Consider the following 27,353-nt stretch of genomic DNA (forward strand, 5'->3'; position numbering starts at 1 on the left):
TGAAAATCTCATTATTGGAAGGCCAAGATCGATTTTTGCTCTGAATAAAACAACAGCAGCAACAACAACAACAAAAAGACAAACCCAAAACCCTGCAGATGTTCAAATATAAACAACAAGATGCTCAAGGCGGGGGGGTTGGGGGCAAGAGACACTTGAGGAAAGCAAGGGAGCAGGGAAGACCTGGTATGTCCAGTACAATGCAGAAATACAGTGAGCCAAAGATGATTTCACAGAACACCTACCCAGAAAGGGACATTGAAACTAGTAATGAAAGGTTTTGCTTGTTTTTACTATCATCAAAGAGAAGAAAGTTAAATCAGACCATTAGATGATTAAGGTGCAAAAGTTACCCAAAGGGAAAGAAATGAAGTATGATAGTTGAGACCAAAAGAATGATTTGCTGGGAAGCCACTGGGGAAACTCTCTCTTCTAAATTGTCATCCAAAGCAGAAAAACAAACAGCACTCGACAGAGAATGTTCTGGTCCATGCAGGAGAAAGCCCTGAAGGAATTGTAAGCACAATCAGAGAACAGATCTTTGGTCTACCGCTATGAACTCTTCTTGGGCCAGAGATGGCCTGCGTGATTCCTGTTTTATCAAGAATATTATGGAAGGCAGAGTGGGGATGGAGAGGACCAGGCTGATTACAGGACCCCAGGAGTGCAATAACCCCTAATCATCCTTCCAGCCTCTCTTTGGGAAGCAGAAACAAGTGGTATCCGCAAAATTGGATTACTATAAATTATCCATCTCTTCCTAAAGTGATGTTAAAGCTCAACTTCTTGGTGCCTGGGTGGCTCAGAGTTAAGTTAAAGCCTCTGCTTTTGGCTCAGGTCATGATCCCAGGGTCCTGGGATCGAGTCCCACATCGGGCTCTCTGCTTAGCAGGGAGCCTGCTTCCCTTCCTCTCCCTCTGCCTGCCTCCCTGCCTACTTGTGATCTCTGTCTGTCAAATAAATAAATAAAATCTTAAAAAAAAAAAAGCTCAACTTCTGAAAGAAATCAGGAAGGAAAGCAATGAAAAGCTTTTCTCTTCGCTTTAAGGTGATAATACTGATAATAAATAATAATAATAATAATAAAATAATTATCATTTACTAAGTGCTCTCTGTGTACCGGTCTGTGGCACACTGGTCAGTGAGCGATCAAGGTATTGGGTCATTAGTCTGGTTTTGAAGTCAAAGAGAAAAATGGGACAGTGATTAACTTTTTTTAAGATTAAAGAAAACTGTGCCTTTTAAGAAGTGACTTAGGCAGGATAATTAATGCAGCCATATATAGAATGGGGGCCATCTACAATTTAGCCTAAGAAATCTGAAGTAAAATGTGTAACAATGAGAGTCAAATAAGCTTTATTTATAGGAGAGGTAAGTTTCCGTGTGTGTGGTGTGATGTGAAGGTGTTAGGAAAGTCCAGCTGGCCCCCCAAAAATGTCTTCCTGACCCTCTTAAAATATTTCCTGGATTTACACCATTAAAATAACCCCTTTGAATGCAGTTTGTATTGTAAAATACACATTTATTTCACATCCAGCTGTTGTCATGCTTTCTGGAGAATTAGTGGAGTGGGCCAACAACTACCTAAGGATGTCAACCGAGGAGACAAAGATTTGAAGGGAGAGGAGGAGGAACCCTTTCAAGTACGTGTGTGTGTGTGTGTGTGTGTGTGTGCGCGTGTGTGTGGCATCACTCCAGTCAGTTCAGTAGCCGTGGGTGCCTGCTAGACCCAAGATCCTGAGCTAGGTCCCAGAGATGAAAGGGTAAGTCAAGGGGGAGCTCATTGCCTCAAGAAGCTTACAGTCCAGAAAGTGAACTACATGAAACTCATGGGGAGTTCTGAAATGTGGAACCAGAGACTCAGAAAGGAACGGTGGAGGGGCAAAGAAGAGTCTCTTCCATCACAACATATTGAAGGCTTGGGCGATGGGTTAAAGGAAGGCATCTTTTTGGTCCCAGGGAACTCCCCCAAGGAACCATCCAAACTGAAGCTGGTAGGTTTCCCGCTCAGTAGGCTACAGGATTTGATTCAATGATTCTTTTTCATTCTTTGAAATTTAGATTAGTCAAATTTGACTATCTCAGAGCTCCTAAGCTAGATGGCTGCCTCCTTCTGCCAGAACTCCACTATCCACAGCCAGTCCTGATTGTACAGTGGGATCGCTGAGGCCGGCGTTAGAGCGGGCAGCAGGGGAGGGAGAGGAACGGCAAGTGGGAGCACAATGGAGAACTTCTTTAAACGGCAAACTGGAGGAGCACCATGTTTTCAGATGACATTCAACGAGCCCCCTAAGACATAGCTTCTAGGAATGGAGAGAACACTCAATTACAGCCAAAAAGATTTGGGAACAAGCTCTGACTCTGGTAAATACCGGCTAGCAGAATAGCCATGGGAAATCCTAATAATATTCACCTCTATTTATGGGAGACTGACTACATGCCAGGCACTGTGCTTTGTGTTTTACCCGTAAAAACACTGAATTCTCACGACGACCCACTGGGGTAGATTCTCTCATTTCCTGTTTTATAGAGGAGGAATCTTAAACACAGATAAGTTCAAGGTCATATAATCTCACATGTGTCAAAGCAGGCATTTGAACACAGGTAGTCAAACTCAAATGTCTGCATTTAGCTACTGTCATATTCCAGTTACCTAAGCCTGTTAGGCCTCAAGTCATTCACTTTAAAAATGGACATGTTGAGCCAGACAATGTCTTGACTTCTTTCTGGTTTAGAGCATTACAATTCTAATTATATGAATTATACTCATACTCAATATTCTTAAGGTTAATCTGTGTTTCTGAGTAGTCTGTCTTAGATAACTGAAATGTAAAGGCAAATATCTGAAACCCAGTCTTAGATCCCAGCTGTACCTTTTGTTCAGTCAAACTGGACCATATTAGTCACTGTTCCACCAAAAAGGCCTTTCCTCGATCTCCATTTATTGAATTCTACCCACCTTTTCAAAAGCCAGATGAAATGCCAAGTTAGTGCAGCTCTATTAGGCTGTTGGGGGTTGAGATTTGGGAGGAATATTTGAGCTAGTGGAAGGAAAAGATGTAGGGTTAGGAAGAGGAAAGGGTGGAGGGAGACACTCACAGATGCAGAAAGCTAAGAGCAGTGATGTTGGTGACCTGCAGCAGCAAAGCTTTCCTTCTGATGGGCAATAGTGAAGCCACCAAAGTTATATTCACCGTCGCCCAGCTACTGGGTAAGGTGAAGATGAAATGACATCCCACATGTTAAATATCTAGCACAATGTCTGGAGGGGACCATAGTTCCAAATTCCATGGCCTACCATAGGAATCTGCTCCTCTCCTCCATGCTGAAGAAGGCTTCATCCTGCCCAGGAAGGAGTAGGACAAACCGAGGTGAGCAGAGACTCCAGGGAGAAAAGAGAAGTTGGGAGGATGTCTACTAGAACAGGAAGAAAAAAATGAGAACTAGAGAATAAGAGAGAAAAAAAGAAATATAAGGGAATTATAGTAGAAAAGAGGACAGAAGAAAAATGGAAGCAAAAAGTGCAAAAGGGGAACAGAGGGAGGAAGGGCGTTCTGGGGCTTAGAAAGTTTGTTCTGCTCCTGCAGAATCCCAGAGTCCCAGGGGTAAGCAGGTGCCTCGCCCAAGCTCGGAATGCCAGTGGCTTGCCACCGTGCACTCTCTGTTCCACCTCCTTTTCCTACTCTGCTCTGACCCCTGCCTGCTCTCTGTCGTCTTGTCCACTGGCTTCTGCTTTCTACCACTGGGTGGCCCTGGAGGGTGGGAGGAAGAAACCAGGGGATTCCTCTGATTTGGGAGGGATCTCCGGCAGTCATTGTTACTTCCTTCATGGCTCCAGCTCTCACTGGACAAGACCTTCATGGTTCTGGCAGCTTCTTCCCTTTGTCCCCTGAGCCCTAGGGGAGGAGGTGCATCCAGCAGTTGCTAATCTCAGGATTGCCTCACCTTCCTCTGGTGGCACTTCCAGTTCTCTCAGCACCTTTGTACCTAATTTGTTGCAATAAATCATCACTATTGAACTGCCTGGGAATGAAAACGTTCACTTGGATTTACCCTCAGAGTTCAAAGACAGCTTTCCCAGTGGGACTGGAAGCAGTGAATCTAAAGAGAGAAAGTAATCTAGCCATCCTAAGAGTCAGGAAGGGTCTGGGTCTACTTCCCCAGGGTTTGACTCAGAGTTGAGGGACTCTTAGCCTAGGAATTATCTGTAAAATGAATGAGTTCATGGCCATTCGTGTCTATTCCTCCATGATTTACCATACTCACTTTAATCACCTTGAGCCTGAGCTTAAGGAAAATCTCAGTTTTATTCCCCCAAGGGTTATTAAGTGCCCATTATGAGTAGAGATGGCACATAGCTAAGTGTGGTGGGGAAGAATGCAAAGACAGAGGCAGAAATGGAGGGCATTTTCAGTTTTTGGAAGTGTCTGCTTTTTACAAGATGAGGTTTGCAGACTATCAGGAGACCCTCTTGATACTCTCTTGAGTTTTTTTTTCAGTACAGACAGAGCTGCAGACACTCAGTGACGGTTTTATTCTTACAGTGTTCATATCTCCCATCCCCAGGGCCGTGTTGAAACCAGGCTCCTGTTTTTAAAGAATCCGCAGACTAGTAGGGGCACAGAGTGGGCACCTGACTGAGCCAGACTGATGCCAACCGCAAGAGGTGGATTCTGCACGGGGTTCGGGGAGACGGCACAGAGATGGTAGGAGACGCTAGACAAGCTGAGCCTACGAGGGTTTGACAAGCTGAGGGACCTTTGGGGTTTTCTGGGGTTTGGGCAGAGAACAGAACAGGATCAAAATCAGTCTTGAAAGAACAGAGGCATCTAAGGTGTTGTCTACAGGCAAGGGTTTTGGGGGTGAGGGTTGGGCAGTGAAGGGGAGACAGGTGGAGGCCCAGCCATGGATCCGAGACTAAGGAATTGGGGTTTGAGGCCAGGGGAGTCATCTGGGATCTTAGGAATCATGAGGCAAGGTCACTTCTGGGATGGCAACTTGAATGCTGCGTGAGGACAGAATACAAGCAGAGAAGCTGGAGACCGGGAAGAAACCGAGCCCCCAGAGAGAGAGCTTGTAGAGGAAGGTTCGGCTTGACCATCGCCGAAGGGGCACATTGAGCTGTGGCTTTCTGTCCATTCAAGGGCAAGCTTCCTCCGTCTGATGGGGGGTGGGGGGGGAGTGCCCCTTTTACGGCTGAATGATACGAAGTCTCCAGCCTCCGAAGTTTCGAATTTCTCCTTGCCAAGGTCGTGTCACTACAGGTGGGCGATCGCGAGCCTTGGGCCCACGAGTGGCTCTACGGCCGCCCCCGGTGGCCGCTGCTACTCGTCCCCTCCAGGCCCGGGCGCCGCCGCGGGCCGTGCCGGGCAGGGCGCTCCGGGAGCTGCGCGGCTGCTGCTCGAGGAGGCCTGGCGGGCGGCGGCGAGAGGCTGTGCCCCAGTTTGTGTCCAATCAGGGAGTGCGGGCTGTGCCCCGAGCCGGGCAGCAATGCGTAAACAAACCCACGGCAACTCCTCCGCCCCCTCGGCGCGCTCGCCCCGCGCCCGCCGCCGCCGCCGCCGCTGCCGGCTCCGCTCTCCTCGCGCCCGCCCGCCGGGCCGGCCCCCCCCCCCCGCCCGCGCCGCTCGCACCCCCGCTGCCCCGCCCCGCCCCCGCCGGCGCGGGCTCCCTCACCTACCGCCCCACGCGCGCGCGCTCGCGCACCACGCGCCCCGCGCGGCCCGCCCGGATCGTGGCCTCCGGAGAGCAAGGTAAGGGCGATGCGCGGGGACCCGGGCGCCTCTCCCGCCCGGCGCGGCCCGGGGAAGTTTCTGGCGTCGCCGCTTTCCGCCGGGCCAGGGGTGGGGGCGGAGGGGGAAGGCCCCCGGCGCCGGGAGAGCCTGGCGGGCGGGAGGGGGCCGCCCGGCGCCCGGGGGGTCACAAGTTGCCCACGCTGACATTGGCGCGGGCTGGCGGGCTGCGCGGCGGGGCGGGCGTCGCGCGGAGAGGGGCTGGAGGCGCGGCGGGGCCGGGCGCGGTGCGGGCGAGGGGAGGGCCCCGAGGAACTTTCTCCTCCCCAGAGGGGCTCCTTTCAGCCCCGGCCGCGGCCCCGCCTCGGGAGCAGCCGGCTCCGGGCTGGAGGGAGACCATGAAATGTGTTTGAAGAAGCTGACGCAGTTTGTGACGCTCGCGGCTTCCTGACGGGGACCGGCAGGAGCAGCGCCTTCTGCGAGGAGGGACGAGCCGGGGCGGCGCTCGGGCCCTTCCCCCGCCCTGGAGCCGCGCGCCCCGGCGCCTAGTTCGGGGGCCGCGGGCTTTGGGCGCGAGCATCCAGCCCGGGCCGGGAGACTGGCCCTGGCAGCGCGCGTCGCTTCCGTTTTGATTAGCTCGGGTTATTATATAAGATGTCACGGAGAGGGAAGGGGCGAGCGGGAGGCGCGTTGGCGAGGGCGCGTCGGCCTTCGTCGGGTGGCGGGGAGGGGCGAGAGGCAGGGCCGGGCGGGGACCCACCTGTGCGCCCTCCGCGCCCTCTGCGGGTGCTGCTGGCGCGCATGTTGGGAGCTGGAGGGCCGGGGGCCCGGAGGGACGGGCGGACGTGTCCGCCGCTCCCCTCCCGGCCCCAGAAACACTTGGGCAGCGGCCGAAGCATGTTGCTGTTTCCTCTCCGCCGCCTGGCCTGGGTCTACACGTTTCTGGCTCCAGGCATTCGTACTTTGAAACATTTGTTTAATATTAAGGAAGCTGCGTGTGCGGCGGTCATAGTACGCCCGGAACGTGTGGCCGTGAGCTCCAGGGCGGTGAATGAATCATCGCCCGCGGACCGGGCGCCGATGATTCATGCGGGGTACACACGCGCGCGTACTCGCCGTGTGCCTCTGACCCAGGGACAGCCGCCCTTCTGCAGCGATGACGCCTGGAGGGGCGGGGGAGAGTTCATGCAAAAGAACGGCGGCTTGTTTTTCCCCTTCTTACACAATTTGGGGGAACTTTGGGGTGTCAGGTACCCCAGATTTCCCGAATCTTGCTTCCCGTTCTTGGAAGGGTTGCAGGATTACACCTGGCTGCATTAATGAGTCGGTGGAGGAGCGCTAATTCGCTGCGATGCTGGGTCCTATCTCATTCAGAATTTGGTTGGTGTCAAGTGAGGTATTGGGTTCTGAAGCAGTCCTTCTAGTAATCGCCTGTGGTTAAGTACCGCTAAAGTAATTAGCAAAAACTTTGAAAGTTAGTGGATCTTAAAATAAAAACAAGTGGCTCCTAAGCAGGAGACTTAAAGATTTAGGCTTTGGGGTGTGTGTGTGTGTGTGTGTGTTTTACGCCAAATCCAAAAAGGAACTTAGTTTGCCATTAATACAGAACTTTTAACCACTGTGACCACACTTAAAGACTAACTTGATTCATTCCCACCTCACTCCACATTTGTAGGATTAAGAGTACAGTTTTCTTATCATTCAGGACTCGGGTCCAATGGCATCTACTCAGAAAAGGTCCTCTTGATCACCTTAAATATCTTTTCACCCCTTACCCCAGGAAGCACACCCAATCCTATTTTATTTTCTCCGTGGCCCTTAATCACTATCTGAAATGATTTTATTTTGTCTCAAGTCCTGTCTCTTTGTACTAGAACATAAGCTCCACTGTGGCAAGGATTTTGGCTTGTTTCGCTCCCCTCTTTAACTCTAGCACCTAGAACAGTTTGGGGCTTATATTAGGCATTGAGTATTTGTTAACTCCTGAATGAAGGAATTCTTTTTCCTAATTTCTTGTTAGGGCTATCTTTGACCGTTGAAAGTCAATGCCTTTTGTGAGCAAGGCACTAAGATGGTACAGTTTTGGTATTTTTTTTTTCTTCCAGTTTTCTTTTGATTGATTCATTTCCTCCTCTGTGTTCTTTCACAGACAGCACAAGCTGGGTTTGAGCATCACCTCCTAAGATGCTGAGTGTGAGGAAAGCTAAGGCATATAGAGCTTTGTCAAGAGAAAATGTATTACTGTAGAAGACTGTGGGTGATTAAAAATACTACCTGTGCTACTTGCAAAAGAAGTACAGGATATTGAAATGGAATCAACAAAGTCAAGTTCCCACAGTGCTGTATGTTCTCACTCATATTTGAAATACTTATAGTTCTCTGTTCCTCCCTCCCCACTGTTTTCACCAACCTCAACTGTAGCTGAAGCTTGGGAAGGTCCATAGTAAGTAGCACTTAATATGAAGTATTAATATAACTAAGTGAGTGCAAGAGACCTTACCTCTGCTTTATTGTTGTTGTTAATGTCAGTAACTCCACAGCAGAGTGGATAGAAGGAGTTACTTAAAAGTATGTCTTAAACATCTTAGAATTAAAGGTATAATCAGTCAATGATATAAGGGAGGAAGATTTCAAATGTAGTGCTGGATGCTACCTGCCTAGAGGGTAAACTTAAGTATATTCTTTCTTTCTTTTTTTTTTTTTAGAATTTATTTATTTATTTGACACAGAGAGAGATCACAAGTAGGTAGAGAGGCAGCCAGAGAGAGAGGAGTTCCCCGCTGAGCAGAGAGCCTGATGTGGGGCTTGATCCCAGGACCCTGCAATCATGAACTGAGCCTAAGGCAGAGGCTTTAACCCACTGAGCCATCTAGGCACCCCTACTTTTTATTATTGTAAAAAATAAACTGTGGAAAGATATTGGTCAGCTTTACTCCTATAGCAATATTTTTAGAACTCAGTACTTCCAAAGTTAAAGAAGGGCGGGCATGCAGCAGTGCCGTTTCCCCCACAGTTGTTGTGATCGATTTCAAAAACATAATCTGATTTCAAGAGTAATCTCAGCAATAATGGAAATTTAAAGCTCACAAGGACCTTGAAACTACTTAGCACGATTCATCCTTTTGTACCCGTCTCTTTGCTGAGAAAACTGAGACACAGTGAGATGTCTCGCCAAGGCTGCAGACAGAGCAGGGATTAGGACTGAGTATCTTGACATCTTGTTGGAAGTCCCTAAATCAGCCAGAGCTCCCATAAGTGGGGGACGTGTGTTTCCTACTATTAGCCCATTGACTGCCTCTTGCTTGTGAATTCTCAGAGTAAAAATATGTTTTATTCAACTTTGTGCCCTCTCATGTACCTTGGACATTAAGGAGCTCAACAAATACTTGCTAAATGTGGTTGGGCAAATTTTTTTTAAAGGACTTTATTTATTTGACAGACAGAGATCACAAGTAGGCAGAGAAGCAGGCAGAAAGAGGAAGCAGGCTCTCTGCTGAGCAGAGAGCCCAATGCAGGGCTCAATCCCAGGGCCCTGAGATCATGACCTGAGCCGAAGGCAGAGGCTTAACCCACTGAGCCACCAAGACGCCCTGGGTAAAGATATTTTAAGTTGAGGAATATACTTAAGAATTGAAAGGGAAAACACACACACACAACAATAAAACAGGAAAGGGGCACCTGGGTGGCTCAGTGGGTTAAGCCGCTGCCTTCGGCTCAGGTCATGATCTCAGGGTCTTGGGATCGAGTCCCACATCGGGCTCTCTGTTCAGCAGGGAGCCTGTTTCCCTCCCTCTCTCTGCCTGCCTCTCTGTCTACTTGTGATCTCTCTCTGTCAAATAAATAAATAAAATCTTTAAAAATAAAAAAGGAAAACATATCTATTTTCCAGGTTGAAGTTTTCTGACAAGAGTCAGAATGTTGGCAGTAATTAACCTTAGAACATTCATAGTAATGAAACTACTGTTTATTTTCATGCCTCTGGTTTCAAACAAAATGGTTCACAATATAAGTATATGTGCTTGCTTAGTTGGCATATTTATTCACTGGAGAAATAGTAGGAGGTAGGAGTCAAGACAGCTGGTAGGTCTTGCCTCTGCCACAGTGTCCAAATAGTAAAACCTAGACATGACAGCCAAATAGAATTGGGGCTGGGCTCGGCTCTGCCCCTAACAGGGCTCTCTGTAGCAAGTTACTTTGCTTATTTGAGCATTCTCTCATCTCATAGGTGATCCCTTTAAGGGTTGTCATGGGGCTGGGATAACATTTGTCCAGTGTCTGGTATAACTGGGCCCATAATGAATGGTAATGGCTACAATTATGACTTCTGATTTATGTGATCCTGGGAGCAGCTTCATCTCTCAAAGCTTTGGCTTTCTCGACTGGAGCATTGGTGGTTGGGATAGGACAAGGGGTTGGGGGAGGATTAAATGATCTCTAAGATCTGGTCTATCTCTAAACATCTCTGTAGTTTAAGGAATCAGTAAAGAATGCACAATTCTCCTGCAGTGTTAGTCTAAGCAAAATGGTTCATAGATCCATGATCTAACATTCATATATCCTTGAACTAACAGCAGAAGTGGTTTGTTTCTGGGCTTTCCTAACAATTTGGCATAATTAACTTTGATGATATTAAGTACTTTTTCATTCTTTTATGACATATGATGGATACCGTGTTAACTTAAATACTTCAGCCTCTCATCCATCTTACTATATATAAAGCAGTAGTATAAGGAGTCTACAGGTTAATCAGACATTGACACCCTTTAAGAGGCTTGAGAGTCATGTAAAGAGCATAAGACAGGTAACCAAAGGCTGTATTACATGGAAGAAATGTGAGAGACACATAAAGAAAATGCTTTGTGATTTCAGAGAAGGAAAGCTTAATTAAGACAATTAAGACATCTTGAGCAAGGCCTTAAATGATTAGTAGGACTTCAGCTGGCAGAGTAATGGGAACTAGCCTATACTAAGACTTGAATGAAAGGATGCACGAGTATATCCAGGAGTAGAGAGGAATGTGGTTAAGCTGGAAGGTGAGGAACCTGGGGGCAGGATAGTGGGGCAGAAGGCTGCATGGCAAGCTGAGGACCGTACTGTGATGATCCTAAGGAGCCGGGTTCGTAGGCAGTAGATCACCATCAAAGGTATTTTAATATATGTGTATTGGTGTGTGTGGGGGGGTGGGTAGTGATGTGATGAGAGCTGTGCTTTAAGAAGATTAATCTGAGTCAGAGGAGCCATGGGCAGTCCCAGTTAGGAAGCTATTAAGATGCTCCTGAAGAGAAGCAACAGAGAATACAAATTAGGGTGGGAGCTGGTGGGTTGGGTGTGACACCATAGAAGTAAATGGGACAGGGATTGATGACTAATTAGATGAAGGAGTTGAGGGAGAAGTCAAAAATGGAAGCTGAGTGACTTTGGACAGCAATGGCAGGAATTCAACTAGTTAACAACCATTAGTAAAGGCGCTTGCTAGTAGTGTGTAGTCAGTGTTTGTCTTTAATGGAAGTGATGAGAAGTTTGGATTTGGATGCTTATATTTGTGTGCCTATGAACCATCCAGATGTATGGGAGCCACTGCAAATAGAGGAAATTTGGGGCATCCTTACGAAGGGATTAAGTTGTGAGAAGGGTTCACAGTGTGGGTGAAAAGAGTAAAAGGCTGGGGCAGAGCCTTGGAAAAACCAGTATTTGTGGGCTTGTTAGGATGCTGAGAAGAAAGCAGCAGGAGAAGAAGGAGAAGGCCGGGTAAGGAAAGGTGAGAGAGGAGGGTTGGTGGAGGCTGATAGGGTGGCAGGGCAGACATCAGTGACTGGGAAGAGATCAGTAGACATGTCAGAGAGACCATTGTCAGCAGCCTTTGATGACAGGGTCAGTTGGGCAGTGAAGACAAGTCAGAGACAAGTCGGCCAGGTGCCTGAGGGGTACCTGCATGGGAAGAAAATGGAGAGAGTATAAACTGTGATTGCACTGTGAAAATCTGAGAGGCCAATGGCTAAAAACAAAAGCATAAGAAGGGCCTGTGAGTGTTGTGGCTGTCCATGGAAAGGAAGGGCCTAGAAATCAGGAAAGGGAGTGGGAAGGTAACTACTGCACCAGGCCCTCCACGAGTGAGGAGGGTTAGGAACAAGAGAGAGTGGCCATATGTCCTGATGGCCCAGGGCACTCTTGGTTCATACCTGTTACCCCAGTTTATTTATGGGCTAATGTTTGGACAAATATTACAAATATCTGGAAAAAATGATGCCTACTTTTATTCTAAAAGAGGTCCCTTTTTGAGTAACAAATTTTTTGATCACCCAGGTCATGGCACAGGTAGTTTATTCATGGAAAAACAGATGTGACACAGAGACAAAAAGACACAGCTCTAGAAAGAGAAGTTGGGAGCTGGGAGGGAAGTGGCTGCATCTGAAATGGATCTATTCCCTTGGGAAACAGGAATAATAATGGAGGAGGCTGGTTGATTGGCTTAAAGAAAGTTGGGGGGTAAGGGGTCAAGTTGGGAAGGGGAAGAGTTTGGAGTAGCTTCACATCAGAGTGCCACAGGGAGCCAGAGGTGGCCAGGCCTGACCAGTGGTGGAAGGAATCTTCCCTTTCTTCCTGACTCTCTTCAGCAGTGCTCAGAAAGTTGGAAGTGGAGGTGGTGTGTGTATCATTGGCACAACCGTTTCCATCTGGGTGGAGTAGGGAGAAAGTGAGATAGTGTTGCTGGGCTGGGAGAGGAGGCAGTAGGCAGGAGAGTGGAATGTGTAGCAGCTGGTTCAGCAGGGACAGCAGAAAGGAAGAAGTAGGAACGGATGCTCAGGGGCTGGTGGCAGAGGGCACAGGGAAGTTTTAGAGTAGCTTGGCATTCTGGAGAGGTCAGTTATGAGTGATGATGGAAACTCAAAATGTCGCTGAGCTTGAGAATGGTGAGGTGTCACAGCCATGAGGCAGAAGGGCATTGATCTTCAGGAACTATGAGCCCAAGGTATACATTATATATTCATGTATTTGACTAATATATACATATGTATCAAAGTCTATTTTTTAAAATTCTAGAATACATTTATTAAAGACTTTCTGAACTTTAGAGTTGGAAAGTACCTTAAAAAATAGGGAAGTTATTCCTTCAATTAAAAGATGGGGAAGCTAAAGTCTTTTAAAGACTTTCTACAAGGATTATGACTTGTGACAGAGTGTGACGTGTGACAGAGCCAGCTCTGGAAGGGGCCAGAATCTCTGAATCTCAGTTTAGTATTTTCCTCTAAAGCCAAAGAAGTAATTAAAGTATCCACGGAACAAGAGTTTAGAAAGCTTCCACTCAGCTTGCCTACTTCCTGATGTTAGAACACTGGTGTTTGTGGGCACAGAAACTCATTGAGGAGAACTGTGGGATCAGGTCTATGTCCTCTGTCTTCTAACCCAAAGGCAGGTGATAGTATCTTTGAGGAGGACCCATGAAAAGCAGTAGCTCTTTTTCATGAATTAAAAAACATGAAATGAAAAACATTCCCCATTGATGCTTATCAACAGATGGCCAAAAACTAGCTCCTTTATTGATGAAGGCTAGATTGGAGGACATAGCTTGGTGTGAAGTTCAAAATGGCCTTGTGCACCTCTACCCTCATGTAGACTTTGGAATAACATGGGGGATGGAAGGTTTGAGGTGAAGAGGAAAAATACCCAGGTCTCTGCCTTTCGCTGCCTAGCAAGAGAAAAAGAGAAAGACGCCAAAATTCTCATGTTTAGTGTCTTTCACAGAAAAACTCCATCCATTTGAGAACTGAGAAACAGTTGTCACACACTAACCAAATGAATCGTTTTGCCACTGTAGGGAAGAGTATGGTGTGGGGCAAGAAGACAGGAGTGGACAGGGAATATCCCTCCTTTGGAAGCTTTGTGAGTGGGAACAAGATGTTTTTCCCTTTGAACATACGGTTATTGATCACTCATAGGTTCCTTGTTTGCACTTGAGTTAAAGTAACTTCTGAGGCAGCAGGTGCATTTTTACATTAAGTCGAGGTGTAAGTGAAATGACTAAGAACCGTCCTTCATTAATCAGTTTCACAGCCAGACCTAGAGCATCTCTGCTTCCTTCCTGGAGATCTCAGGAAACTCACAGACATCAGAGCAGGGACCATCAGCATTGATACCCTGTTTGTGAATTCAAAATTTGGAAAAGCGGAAATGTTATTTCTCCTCGTAAAATGTTTAAGGAAGGATGCCTGGGTGGCTTAGTCATTAAGCGTCTGCCTTAAGCTTGAGTCATGATCCTAGAGTCCTGGGATCAAGTCCCACATCAGGCCACCTGCTCAGCAGGGAGCCTGCTTCTCCCTCTCCCTCTGTCTGCCTCTCCCCCTGCTTGTGTGCATGTTCTCTTATTCTCTCTCTGACAAATGAATAAATAAAAATCTTTAAAAAAAATCTTCCTTAAAAAAATGTTTAAGGAGCTTTTAATTGGACATACAGCACTTGGAATTAGTGCTGATTCCATCACTATTAGTAACCTTACTAATTATTAAATTCCTCAGTTTCCTCATCTGACGATGACCGTCAAAACTTGATGAGACTCTGGTTTAGGCAATTAAGATAAATCATGATGACTTTTTCCTCTTTATCCGTATCAATATGTATAATAATTTTAGACAAGTAAGATATTATACCAGTGTGTTTCATGACAAATGAAATTTTTGACTTTCTATCCACTTTTCTTTTAGCTGTTAAAAAGTAATTTTTATTATAAAATATAGCACATATATAACTTTTGAAATGCAAAATATATAGTTCAATGAATTATTAAAAAGTGAACATACTTGTAACTACCAACCAGCTTGAGACGTAGAACAACATAATTTTTTCTCCCCATAGAAATCTTTTTCGTTAGATTCTTGGTTTTCTTTTCAGGGAAGTCATGAGTAGTAACAGGAGGCAATTATAAGTGTTGACACGTCCAAAATATGTGTTCCTTTTGAGTGGAATTAGATTTAAAAATGTAATATTAGTATTTTGCTCTGTTGTTATTTTTTATTTCTGTAACTGAATTTAGTGTTTAGGACAAGTCCTGGGTTTTCAGTCTTAAAGATCAAAGTCTTCAGGTTAAGAGTCTTCAGATTTGTGTCCTTTGGATGGGAGTGAAAAATTGTGATCATTTGGATATGAGAAAAATCCTCATACTTAATTATTTTTAAAACTTTCTGATTACCCCCCTTTTGCCTGCCTTTAGAAGCAAAACAGCTAAGATTCCAGTATTGGTGATGACTGTGTGTAGGAGTCATATTATATAGCAGCATGTTATTGAGGCAAATACCTTTCAGTTCAGGCCACCACCTTAGACTAGATTTGAATGGCAAGAAGGAATCAATGATAATAGCTTTATTGCTATTATATATGAAATACCTATATTTTCTTCATTTAATCATAATCTAATATTCTGAATTCTACTGTCTTCTAAGGCTCAATTAAAGAGTCAATACCAAATGTGGTATCCAGAAAAGGGTTCTCTTGGATACAGTTTTTTATGATTAAAAAAAGGAAATGATGATAAACATTAAAATAATTGGAGAAGTATCTTAGCTGATCTGGTGTAACTGTGAAAACAGAAAAGCTTTGAGTGTGTTAAAAATTGATAAAGAAAGGCTCATCTTTTGGGGCAGTTTCTGTGTTTATACGATTTGGTTCTGGGGACTTTAGGTTAGACTTTGGTGGGCTGAACGTGTGTTTACAGTCAGTTCCTGCCGAAACCCCCCTGTAGTGATGGTGTGAATGTGAGAAGCAGCAACAGCAGATGGGAGACACTGACACATTTTCAGAGGACGAAAAGCAAACACACGGTGGCAGTGGACTTAGTATAGTGGGGAAAGTTGGTACTTAAGTGCCCTGAAAGGAAGTTGGGAGTAGATCCTGGGAAGAAACAGCTAATTTATCTCCCAGATGGTTCTGGAATGAGAGGCTCTGGAGTGGGGCTGAAAATAAGGGAGTGATTGCAAGTCTGTGAAAACGACCAGCCCTCAGTTCACTTTCCCCATCTCATACAGCAAGATGAAGCCCTTGCTGGACACTGGATATTTTTCTCTGATGAAGCTGAAGTAAATTAATTGAGTTTGGATTTAGAGCTACCAGGCAAAAATAAATAAATAAATAATTTTTTTTTTTTAAAGGTGAAATGCTCAGTGAAAACATGAATTTAATGAAACCCTGCATACTATACAGTGAGACCCCATGCTTTTTTTCCTCTGTCCAGTCCTAGGAGAGAGAGGTAATTAACCACCAGGCAGGGTATTGAAGGATTCTTGTCTGCCTATAAAGCACAGTCCTAGAGGGGAAACCTACAGATACTGACGTTGAGCACCCACACTGAAGAAACTGACTTACTACCCATTTTTCCTAAAGTAAACCCATCAGGCAACAGCCCTCTTCCCTCGATTCCATGAGTATACAGCTTGCAGTCAGCATTTTAGCACCTTACTCTTGAATACAGATAGACATGAACAGTATCACGGAACATAAGGCCAATAGCATGGAATGCCTGCTGGACTAATCCTCTAATTGTGTTTCCTCTCGTCTATCTTTTTGCTTTTATTTCTGCTTTATCATCTGCTCTTTTTTTTTTTTTTTTTTTTGGCCATCTTATTTTTAAACTTCTAATATCTGTTTCTTCTTGTTTGTATAGGCTCCTTCTTATTTTATGATTTATAGGTGGGTTTAGGAATATGAAATTTAATATCAAAAGAGATAGCTAGAAGTTTTAAAAGTAGTTTGCCTTTAGGAAGTGGGTTTGAGGGGGGACGATGAGGTAGGACAGGCTGCTGCCGTGTTCCCGTTTTAAGCATGGTAGTAGTATATGAATTTTAAAGTAATCTGTATGAGTTAGGTTGACAAATAAAATCAGTAAGAAGGAAAAGTCAGGCAGTGCTAGTAAAGTGGATTAGGGAATGATTTACATGTATCCAGAACGTTAAAAATATACATTAAAAGTTAAGAAGTGATGTTTTTTTTGTTTTTTTTTTAAATTTTATTTATTTATTTGACAGAGAGAGATCACAAGCAGGCAGAGAGGCAGGCAGAGAGAGAGGAGGAAGCAGGCTCCCTGCTGAGCAGAGAGCTTGATGCGGGCCTCGATCCCAGGACCCTGAGATCATGACCTGAGCCGAAGGCAGCGGCTTAACCCACTGAGCCACCCAGGTGCCCAAGAAGTGATGTTTTGATGTTAGAATCCTTCCTCACAACTGGGATTCCAGCCCTCCGTCTGTCTCAGAATCACTGGAGGGAGGTTTTTGAAAATGCAAATGACTGCCTCTATCCTAAGATTCTTATTTATTTGACTTTGGGTGGGCCCCTGGGAATCCGTTTTTTTTTTTTTTTTAGAGAAATGTATTCTTTTTTTTTTTTAAGATTTTATGTATTTATTTGACAGAGAGAAATCACAAGTAGATGGAGAGGCAGGCAGAGAGAGAGAGAGAGAGGAGGAAGCAGGCTCCCTGCTGAGCAGAGAGCCCGATGCGGGACTTGATCCCAGGACCCTGAGATCATGACCTGAGCTGAAGGCAGCAGCTTAACCCACTGAACCACCCAGGCAAATCCGTAATTTTTAAAAGAACCCCATCAGCTTCTGATATATGGCTCAGGGCTAACTCCTAGCTAAATAGTTTGAACACCTTTGCTCCCTCTTAATTGTTTCTTGTATTGTTCCTATTCTCTCTCTCTTCCCCTCTTTGTCTGTCTCTCTGGGTGTCAGTCTATCTGCTTCTCTGTCTCTCTGCTTCTGCTGCAAATCAGATCTTTACTCTCTAGTCAGTTCGGAACTGATACAGTCTGTTATCAGGTCAGAAGAGTAGAAGGGAAGAAAAGGAGACACGGGAGAGGCCATTTGGATGACCATGAATGAGAGTGGCTACACAGGGAGCTAATACTTGTTTCCTTTTGTTTTGTAGAAACTACTTAAATTAATGACCTTATCTTGAATTTCCCTGGGGTAATTTTGGAGCTCAACGTCAAGTAAATTTGAACTAAATTTGTTATTTCTTTACCTGCAGTTATGCCTCTTAGGGCTAAATCTGCTGCACTCTGAGGTTACCCTCAAGTTCTTTTACCTCCCTTGGGTTTTGCCCCTGCCTCTCCCAGCTGTGGTCTACCACATGTTCACCAATAGCAGCATTTCCATTTTGCACTTGAGAGCATGAGCAATTTTCATGTCTTTCTAGTTTTCTGTGAGGGAATTCTTAGAAGGGTGGTTAGCAAGCAAGAGATGGAGGAATGTAAGAATTACATAATTTCCCAAGGGTGGAGGTCTTGTTGCATTGGACCTTTGACTACAGAGAATTTATACATCTAAAAAAAGAAATGTTTGTTATATGGAGGAGAGAAACATTTTAGACTCCAGGGACAGACTTCTTTAAAAAAAAAAAATCTGACAAACTTTAGGTTTATAAAAATATCAGTTACAAAGAGTAAATGTTTCCTTTGAACCTTTCCCCAGTCCCATCTCCTGCCTCCATAGATCCAACGACTTGGGAATCTGGTGTGTCCGTGACTTACTTGTAGGCACATCACATCAAGACAGTGCCCTGCTGCATACAGTGGTAGGACTGACCGCTCACATTCCATCCAGTGCAGGGAGCAGTTTCTGCTGGTGTCTGAGGGATTACTGCACATTTAGTGCATTTACACAGCTAGCCGAAGTACAATCCTTAAGGTGTGGGGTTGGTTCATCTCATCAGTGAGTCTTACTAGGAGCCTGCCCCCATAGTGCAAGACTCCTCTAGGCCGGGGCTCCTCAAACGGTTTACTGTGCCCACAGATCACTGTGGATGGCATCGCACTGCAGATTCCAATTCAGTCCATCTCAAGAGGGACCTGAGATTCTGCATTTCTAATAAGCAACCAGGGGGTACTGCTGGTCTACAGACCACACTTAGAGAAGCAAGGTTCTGGCTAGTGGTTCTCGGCCCTCGTTGCTCATTAGAATCATGTGGGTGCTTCTTGGAGCTATCCTTAGTGATTCTAATTCCACTGGTCTAGGGTAGAGCTCTGGCATAATACATACGTGTGTGTGTGTGTGTGTGTGTGTGTGTTAACCCCCAGGTGACACGAATGTACAAATATGGTTGAGAACCACTGTTAGAAGTTCTGCCCACTTTTGCTGTGACTCATGGGTAAAGATCTTCACGGGTGGACTTTGCAGCAATCTGGGAAGCACCTTATATAGCATTTCTGATGTAGATATACTTGCTTTATGGGTATGGTCCATGGAGAAGAGATTCCTCTTGGATTGCTAGGCTCCTAAAGATGCGATGGGAGTGGCAATCGGTGGGGAACATACCTAGGAAGAGAAAAAGTGTGGCCTTTTCATTAAAATTGTCACCTGAAACCAGAATGAGGTTTGAAGTGATGAACAAATGCAAAATTGGTGTCACTTCATTCAGGGGAGCCTTCTATTTTCTATGTCCTTTCAGTAAGAGATTTTGGGGAAAGTATGTTATAAACTTTGATGCTTTATATTTTCTCCAGAGAAGTCTATAAATTTGCTTCTTACTATTTCTATGTATATGTTTGTCTATAAATATATGTACTTGCAAAGTTTCTGCATAACCAGAGTTCTAGTATGTATTTATATTTTTCCTTTGCCAATTATTTAGAAAAATTTAGAGTATTTTCTTTGCATTTACTTTTGGGTCTTAACTTGTCCTAAAAAATTCAGTGATAGCATTCTGATGAAGGGACTGTTATTCTTAGGACCTTCCAATGCTAATGGCAGACTGGTGATTCAATTTGCTCAAAAATCACAGGTCTTAGCCCAGTTCAAATGTTAATTGCTTTATTGTTATTATAAGGATGATCCCAGTAGCAAATAATGCAATTTTATGTATATTAAAATTATGTGATTACAATTTCTTGGAAACAATAAGGTTTAAAATCAATGGTTTGAAGACAAATATAATCATGCTGCTAAGACATTGGAATTCTCTCCTCCACCTCCCCACCATTCAGTCATAAAATAGGCCTTGGATTTTATTTCCTTAACATTACCTTGTCTACTTCATGACTACTGACTTCAATCAGATACTCGTTACTTCCCATCCACTTTAACTTTCTCCCTGGACCTCGCTCCCTCCAGACTTGCCCCTTTCAGTTCTTCTGCAAGAATCCTCTCTTATGGAGAGAAATCTGTGGTTCTCCTTTGTCTGAGGATAAAAATCCCAATGTCCAGACTGTCATGTAGCGCCTGCAGCCTGGCCCTCCCCTTCCTCTGCCCTCATCCCCTGTCACTTCTCTGGATGGCACTGTATTCATTCCTTAGCTGAGCTTGAGAATGGGGGAGTCAATACTGGAGGTGTGAACGAGTGGTTTAGGAGAAGGGGACAGGAGGTGGCATGAGGGCTCCTAGGCGTGGCTGCTGGCGGGGGAGGCTGGATGTAGGGTGAGACCAGGTAGCATATGGCCACAGAGTTACAGAAGCAGAGGTGCCCGACTTGCACCTGCATTCTGCCGGGTGCCCGACTAAGCCGTTCCACTTCTTGTCTCGACCTTTGTACGTGCTGGGTCCTCTGTGGATAGCACTTCCTCTATCTTCTTTGCCCAGAAAAATCTTTCTCCTCCTTTGAGAAATGCCAGTTGGTCCTTTTCTCCTTTTTCCAGACATTCTCCCTTCGTTCCCATGATATCTGACCATCTCCCTCCATTCTGCCCCCGTTGTTCCATTAACCAGCTGCTGTTACTGCACTTACCACGCCACCTGTTCATCCCTGTGTCTGCTAGATTGTGGATTCAGCAATGGCAGGAACTCGGTCTTTTGGTATTCCAGTTCACAATACAGAGCCTGATGTGTCGTAGACATATATAATAAATGCTGGATACATTGACACAGGCTTCCTCTGTGAAGTGTTGAGAACCTGCCCCTACTGGACTGGGGGTCATTTTTTTTAAAAGTTTATTTATTTATTTCAGAGAGAGAGAGAGATTGAACACAAGTTGAGGGGAGAGCAGAGGGAGAGGGAGAAGCAAATTCCCTGCTGAACAACGAGCCTGATGTGGGGCTCAATCCCAGGACCCCGAGATCATGGCTTGAGCTGAAGTCAGGTGCTTAGCCGACTGAGCCACCCACCCAGGGGCCCCTGGGCATTATTTTAAGAATGAATTCCACTTAGCAGTATATGACATGAAAAATTTTATTGCTTTAAGTTTTAACTGATCTACCTCTAACAAATATCTGAGTTAATAAGATCTGTCCAAATATACACATATTGGTACATTATGTATATATGTGTGTATACATACTTATCTACATAAAAATGGAAGAATATTAGAGGCCAAAGAGTATGAATAAATATTAAATAAGACTTCATAGAGGCCTGCACAATACACATGACTGATCTGGTCTCTTTTAGCTGGGCTCCCTTGGCTAGTAGGGAACAGGTTAAAACCACAAGGAACATATGAATCAGTATTGAACACATTTGTATTTTCAAGTTATGTTGAAGTTATGAGTAAAGAAATGTAGTTTTGAAAAGGTTTTTTCAAACCATGTAGAAACATGGAGATTTTAACTGCCAAAATAATTTTGTATAGTTTGCAAATGAATAAAACCACAGAGAAATTAAGGGGTACCTTTTTCCTGATGTAATGGCTTCCCATTTTTCCTTAAGAGTTGGGGGAAGAAGTTGAGTTCTGTTGCAATGTGTCATTAAAGGGCTGTGTTGTCAGATGATCTTCCCCACCTCTCTAAGCTTCAGTTTCTCCATGGATAAAATATGAGATTTGGTCTAAATTATTACCAAGGTCATTTTGAATCATCAGTGATTCTGTAAAGTTATGAAACATGGCCTGTAACCATGGTGAGGAAAGTTGATTGGTGATTCCAAAAATAGACTTATTTTCTCTTTCTGCATAACATTGATGCTCTCCCATTGAAAAGTCACTCTGTACATTGCTGTAATAAACAGGTTTCTTGATTTTTTTTTTATATTTTAAAGGGAATAAATAAGACATATTTTGAATGGGATTCTCACACAAACACAAAAGACAGCAGGAACTGATGCGAAATAGTTTCTAATTTACCAAATCACTACCTTCTGCTTTCTGAATACCTACAACAGGAATGCAAAAGAGCACAATAATTCAGATCTATATTTAAAACAAAAGACAAGAGCTTCTTTGGTATTTCTTTAGATAATCTCTCATTCACTTTCGAACACTCAGCATTAAGAAAAAAATCAAGAAACCTATGTCCCAGTAGTGCAATTGCTGGGTCATAGGTTTCTTGATTTTTTTCTTAATGCTGAGTGTTCGAAAGTGAATGAGAGATTATCTAAAGAAATACCAAAGAAGCTCTTGTCTTTTGTTTTAAATATAGATCTGAATTATTGTGCTCTTTTGCATTCCTGTTGTAGGTATTCAGAAAGCAGAAGGTAGTGATTTGGTAAATTAGAAACTATTTCGCATCAGTTCCTGCTGTCTTTTGTGTTTGTGTGAGAATCCCATTCAAAATATGTCTTATTTATTCCCTTTAAAATATACTTTCCTTCATTTTTATGTGTTCTGCTGGCAACAAGTCCTTATCTGTACATACTTACAAGTTTTCTCAAGATCCTTAGAAAAGTTGTTTTTCTCTATTTATAGATAGATAATCTTGTCAGACATCATTACATTTTCTCCCTGAAGCCCTTTATTTCTTTGTGTTGCATGATAAGCCTATCCTCCGAGCAGGTATGTCCAAAGGAGCCCTCCTGGAATCGGTCTGAAGTTGCAAGGTCTATGGCCATGCCTTGCCCCTTGGGGACTGTCCCCAGTCTGCAGCACTCCACCTGAACTGAGATATCTTGACCTAGTTGGGCCAAATACAATGCTGGTAGGCAGAATCTCCCTGTCTGTGAAAATCTGTGCTGGATCCAGCCCTTTGAAGCAGAGAATCAGCTCATTAAATGAACATTTTCAATGCCTAGAGAGATAATAGAAATTGAATTTTCACTCTGTTCTGTAATAATATGTATCCAAAGTATCGTATCACTGTCTAGCTGTGTGCGATCAGACAAGTCACTGACCCTCTCTGAGCCTCAGTTTCCTCCTCTGTAAGGTTTGGATTTGATTTCTGAAATACCTTTGGCTCCAAAATTCTCTCTCTTTTTTTCTTTATAGCATTGTCATCTCTCTAGCTCTAGACTGACTGATGATAATCTGTAGTCTTAAACCCCAGCAAGACCTGTTCCTTTCCATGGTGCTTCCTCAAACCAGTAATGTTCATTTTTCTACCCACAGGCATTCGTAGAGATTTTTTAAAGGCCTCTATGATTATTTTAGTCCAATTTTTTGGTACAGTTTGAGACCACATGACCTCAACAACTCAGTTGTTTTGCTTGTGTGCCTGGATAATGACATAAAAATAAAGCATGCTTCTTTTTGTAGAAATAACCAACTTTTTTTTTTTCCCAGCAACCATTGCTGTGAGAACTGAGCTGGTTAGGAAGAACTGAGCTAGTTAGTGAGAACTAAGCTGGTTAGTGAGAACTAAGCTGGTTAGATACTGTTGACCTCAACTATGAGGCAACATTAAAAGAGCAGTTATTTGGTATTTACCCATATTCCTCATAATCAATCAAGAATCTTTGTTCAGGAGTATTAAAACCATTAAAACTAAAAACAGTCTGTGGAAGTGGGGTTAGAGAATGTTTTAGGATAGGATAAGTCTATTCATTTATTCAAAAAATAGGGACACCTGGGTGGCTCAGTGAGTTAAAGCCTCTGCTTTCGGCTCAGGTCATGATCCCAGGGTCCTGGGATCGAGCCCCACGTCGGGCTTTCTGCTCAGTGGGGGGACCTGCTTCCCATCCCCCTCTCTCTGCCTGCCTCTCTGCCTACTTGTGATCTTTGTCTGTCAAATAAATAAATAAAATCTTAAAAAAAAAAAAAAAAGCCACCGAGTGCCTATGAGGTAGTCTTTGGATTATCACTGAAGAAAACAAAGATCCTTGACCTTATGGAGTTTATTTTCTAACAAAGGAAGACAGACAATAATCAAAAAGCATATGAAATATTTGTTATATGGTTTGTTATAAAGTGATAAGAGCTATGGAAAACAGAAAGCTGAGCAGGAAAATGGGAATGAAAAGTGAGTAGGGAGTGGAGAGCTGGGTTGTAGTATAAATACCATGGTCAGGAAAGGAGATGTGGAGGGCAGAATAGCCCCCAAAGGTGTCATGCCATAATTTCTAGAATCTGGAGATGGGTTAAGTTGTATGGCAAAAAGAACTTTTGACCTTTAATTGAAGTTAAAGACCTTAAACTATGGAGACTGGACTCTCTTGGCTAAACCAACCTAATCAGAGAGCCCTTGAAAGTAGGGTTATAGTTAGAATCAGAGAGATGTGGCTGAGGTTAAAATCTGAGAGAGACTCAGCCCAGAGTGCTGGAGGGTGGAGGCGAGGAAAGCGTGGGGAGGAAGGAGGGCGCCTCCAGGAGCAAAGAGTAGCCTCTGATGGATAGTCAGTGAGGAAACGGGACCTCAGTACTACAGCTGCAAGAAGCAGGATCTGGCCAGTAACCTGAATAAGCCTAGGAGTAGATTCATCCTCAGAGCCTTTGTAAAGTAGTGCAGCCCTGCTGACACCTTGATTTTGGCTTGTGAGACTCTGGGCAGTGGACCCAGCTGAGCCAGGCTCTACCAGAACTTCTTACCTACAGAACTATCAGATGACAAATAGGTGTTGTTTTAAGCCACTGAATCTGTAGTAATTGCTCATGGCAGCAATAGAAAATTAATACCGGGAATAAGAAAGTTGGCCAGGCTGATAGTTGGGGAAGGAATCTTTCAAGCAGAGAGAACAATGAGAGCCAAGTTCTAACATGAGGTCCACTTGGTATAGTAGAGACCGAGCAGGTGGCAAGTGTGGCTGGAATAAAGAGAGCAAGGGGATAAGTATTTGGAGCTGAGGTCAGAAAGGCAACTGGAGTGGAGGGTGGAGACCATAAAGGGCTTTGGCTATCATTCCAAGTGAGCCACGGAATCATTGCACCATCTTGATCAGAAAAGTGATATGATTTGACTTAATTATTAAGATCATTCTAGCGCCTCTGACAGTAGACTGTAAGGGAAGAAGCCAGGAGACCCGTTAAGAAGGCAATATTAGAAAATCCTGACACAAGATGGTGGTGGCTTAGACCAGTGGTAGTGGAGATGACGAAAAATGTTCAGATTCTAGATATATTTTGAAGATAAAGTCTATTTCTGTACATTTTTTAAAAGATTTTTATTTATTTGACAGAGAGATCACAAGTAGGCAGAGAGAGAAGAAGGGAAATAGGCTCCCTGCTGAGCATAGAGCCCGATGTGGGGCTTGATCCCAGGACCCCAGGATCATGACCTGAGCCGAAGGCAGAGGCTTAACCCACTGAGCCAACCAGGCGCCCCGATAAAGTCTGTTTCTTTGTGACTTAGATGAGGTCTGAGGGAGAGAAAGTAATCAAAGAGGACTCTGTAATCTGGAACCTGTTAATAGGGAAAGATGAAGATGCTATCAACTGAGAACTGGAAAGCTGAGGGTGAAGGAGATCTGGGGTGGAGGGAGGAATTAGTGTTCAGTTGGAGCACGCCAAGGATAGGTTGTCTGTCAAACATCCAGTAGAAGATGCATAGTTTGGTAGCAGAATAATGACTTCCAAAGATGTCCACAACCTAACCCCCAGAATTTATGAATATGTCTCTTTAGGTATCAAGAGGGACTCCATCTTGAGATGGAGAGACTTTTCTGGATTATCTGGGTAGGTCTTTTTTTCTCTCTGACCTCTTGGTGTTGCAGTAGCAAAGCACACCAAGAGTGACCAACCAAGAAGGCAAAGGGCAAATGAAGAGAAGTCAGTGTCGTGGAAAGCAAGTGAAGAAAGCATATCAAGGAGGAGGTAGTGGTTGCTTATGACAAGTGCCACTGATGGGTTAGTGAGATGAAGAGTGTGGCAGTGCTCACGAAAAGCTGAGCTGCCAAGGAGAGGAGCTGATAAAGATGGTCTGAGGGCATGGGTTGGGTGACTGCTTCAGTCGGAGAATGGTGAGTTCTTTGTGGTGCCTGGGGAGAAGGCAGAGAGAGCAGGGTGGGGGAAATGCAGCAGGAATGCATGGGCATTCTCTTCAGATGCGTCCATTTTCTCAGAGGAATAGGAAGTTGATGAGAATGAGGATGGGGAGGGTGGTTTGGGTGACTTAACAGAAGTGTTATTAATATTCCTAAATCATTGACTATGTCACGTTTTACTAAGTCAAATTTACATGCTATCCTAGCCTGGGTTCCTCTGAATATCAGAATGTGGATAAGTTTATGGATAATTCATTTATTCTGAGGAGTAATCCCAAAGAACCCAATTTGAGCCTGGGAAGAGTTAACAGGGAAAGAAGGAAACCCAGTTTAAGGTTCATTCAGCAACTTGATCACCACTGTGGGCAGCTGGGACGTGATCTCACAGGGGACTGGCAGCCCAAGAATGTACCTCAGAATTGTCCAGTGGAGAGACAGGGAGAGGGAGGGGTAATTCATTTTCCTGTGCTTGCTGCTGTTCCCTGCGGGTCCGGTGCTTGCCCACCGGGTGTGGAGTCCATCACAGGACCATACCCGTGTCAGAATGCTCAGCAGGTCCCTATGGATGAGATGAGGGTGCAGCTCAAGTTCCATGAGGGTGGCTTGATGGCAGTATCCCCAGGACCACATGGAAGGAGCTAAGACTCTACTCCTTGGGTATATGGTTTCCATCATTCATCTTCTTGTCCACTTTTTCCATGCTATGTGGCTCATCTTGCCCGGTGAAGCCATCGCCTAGATGAGGAGCTGCTGGGGCCTTGGGGTTCTCTGGTGGACAAGCTGCAGTCCCTGCCTTCCAGTCTCACAGTCTGTTGAGGAGCTTCCAGGTTCTTTTTATTCAGGTTCTTTTACCCTGTGTGGGAGCCCCACGGAATCCTTTTTAAACAGAAAAATCGCATGATATGATTTCTGTATTAGAAGTGGACAAGGGAGTTGATAGGTAGAATTCTGGTTATCTAATGCTGAGTGACAAGCCACCCTCAAACTTAATGATCTAAAACAACAACAATCATCTATAATTCTCACGGTTTCTTTGTGGTGGGAACTTAGAATTTGGTTAGCTGTGTGGTCTCTCTTCATTCTATTCGGCATCAGGAGGGAAGGCTCAAGGGCTGGGGGCTTGGGGCTGGGGTCGTCTTAAGATTTGCTCTCTTATGTGGTGCCTGGTCTGGGACACTTGGGCTCCTCGAACATGCTCTTCACTCCGTGAGACCTCCTCTTGTGGTCTCTCCAGCAGAAGTATCAAGGGAGCTAGATTTGTTATTGGCCACTGGGGGCTCTCAAGACGCACGTCCCCAAAGAGAAAGAACCAGAGGAAAGTTTTATCACCTTTTATGACCTCGTCTTATGAGTCCCACTGGATCACATCTGCCTAGTCACAGGCCTGCCCAGATTCAAGAAGAAGGGCCACAGACCCACCTCCGACTGGAGCAGCACGATCCTGTAAATAGAGTATGTGGGAGCATGTAAATGAACATGTATGTTGGTGCTGCATTTTAGGAAGTAAAGTCTCAGAGGCAGTATTATCATCACCATGACTGCTGGCATTTTGTGGGAGCTGACTAAGGTCCAGGCACTGTGC

The 27,353-nt window shown here is 44.6% G+C and overlaps 1 protein-coding gene across 2 annotated transcripts in view; it reads left to right on the plus strand.

Moving 5' to 3' along the window:
• Positions 1-5,702: 5,702 nt before the first annotated feature.
• Positions 5,703-27,353, plus strand: part of PCGF5 (polycomb group ring finger 5) — a 124,540-nt gene continuing 102,889 nt past the window's right edge. For both annotated transcript variants that reach the window (XM_044240089.1, XM_044240091.1), the window contains exon 1: positions 5,703-5,753. The gene's annotated coding sequence lies outside the window, so the exon portion shown is untranslated. The remainder of the gene's footprint in view (positions 5,754-27,353) is intronic.

Source organism: Neovison vison, chromosome 2, assembly GCF_020171115.1.
Source record: "Neovison vison isolate M4711 chromosome 2, ASM_NN_V1, whole genome shotgun sequence".
Taxonomy (NCBI): Eukaryota; Metazoa; Chordata; class Mammalia; order Carnivora; family Mustelidae; genus Neogale; species Neogale vison.